Genomic DNA, 1,496 nt, shown 5'->3' with positions numbered 1-1,496 from the left:
TGAATTCGGAGAATTTTTTTTTTTTCTGACTTTATTATTTTTTTTTTTCAGTGGCCCTAATCCTCTTCCGTAATAGTTTCACCCTAAGTTCTAAATCATATCTAATTGATCTTTTTCAGTGGTCAAAGCCTGAAGCAGTAATGAAGAAATGCACCTGTGGATATCGTCCGATGAACCCCTGCGTTGTGTATGAAAAACACACAGAGACACTGTTCCTTTTCTTTATCTATGTCAGTGAGACAGAGCCATGGCAGCTACAGCATCACGAGAACAAGGCCCGTCTGTGCTACATCACAAAGAAGAAGAATAACAACAAGTGGAGTGAATTCAATGAGGTGACCGAACTGCAGCCTGTGTTTAAAAACTGGTCTACGTTTGCTATTGGACCGGGCCACGGCATTCAAACTAAAAGTGGCAGAATGATTATTCCAGCTTATGCTTACACAAAAGACAAACAACCGATTCCACATTCATTCTGCTTTTATAGTGATGATTATGGTAGCACATGGAAATGTGAGGAAATGCTGTCTGAAATATCAACGGAATGTGAGATGACTGAGATTTTTGACAGCAGCAACAGAGAGAGCTTGATTTACTGCAATGCTCGTAGCTTGGGAAGCCATCGAGTCCAAGCTAAGATTGATGAGAGTGGTGTCCATACATTCACAACAGCTACACCCCTTGGGGAACTACGTAAAGGTTGTCAGGGGAGTGTGATTTCTTTCCCAGCTCAGACTGGAAATGCAAAACCCAGTGAGGAAAAGTGGTTACTTTTTTCACACCCGACAAATCAGAAGTCAGACTGGGAAAGACTTGATCTGGGAGTGTATGTGAGCACTTCCCCAGTGAGATCAATTAGTGCATTTAATCTGGTATGGAGCCAACCTTGGGTCATTAACCAGGGACCCAGTGGTTACTCTGACCTGACTTACATTGAAGATGGCTGGTTTGCATGTCTGATGGAACGTGGAGAGAAATCTGCAAATGAGATAGCATGTCAGGTGTTCACCTATGAAGAGGTCCTGAGGGGCATTCCAAACTTCAGGACTTGAAAAAACTGTATCATTATTATTCAATAGAAGAATATCTTGTGTGGTGTATTTAGTGACGCTTGCCAGCAATGCAATGTAGACCTTATGTAAAATCTTTGAGCAGCTATTAAACATTCTTTTGATGAATCACATCCAAAGCATTTTTCTGTATTGAAATTGTTTATTATATTGTTCTGATGTATTATATTAATTTTAATTGTTGTTTTTTTCATTAGCTATTAGCAGAAAGCAGAAGCTAAACCATTTGTATCCTCTGCAACAAGCGTTCTAAGTTAGCAGGGCTTCATAGCCACATTGCCTTTATTTGTTTTCATCATTCTCGGTCAGAATATTGTGAGTGAGCGTGTTCAAGGTCAGTTTTCTTTTCTTTATGCTCAAATTACGTGATGCAAGCACTGGTTTTGAGTCAGTTCCTATCAGCATTTAGGCAGAGCTGGATTCTGA

The 1,496-nt window shown here is 40.1% G+C and overlaps 1 pseudogene; it reads left to right on the top strand.

Moving 5' to 3' along the window:
• Nucleotides 1-119: 119 nt before the first annotated feature.
• On the top strand, nucleotides 120-1,223 carry LOC106943098 (sialidase-4 pseudogene; annotated as a pseudogene).
• Nucleotides 1,224-1,496: the final 273 nt, after the last annotated feature.

The sequence above is a fragment of the Poecilia latipinna genome, unplaced genomic scaffold (assembly GCF_001443285.1).
Source record: "Poecilia latipinna isolate Pla-1442-1.1 unplaced genomic scaffold, P_latipinna-1.0 Scaffold4866, whole genome shotgun sequence".
NCBI classification, from domain to species: Eukaryota; Metazoa; Chordata; class Actinopteri; order Cyprinodontiformes; family Poeciliidae; genus Poecilia; species Poecilia latipinna.
The sequence above is the reverse complement of the archived record's forward strand: the minus strand, read 5'-3'. Positions and strand labels throughout refer to the sequence as shown.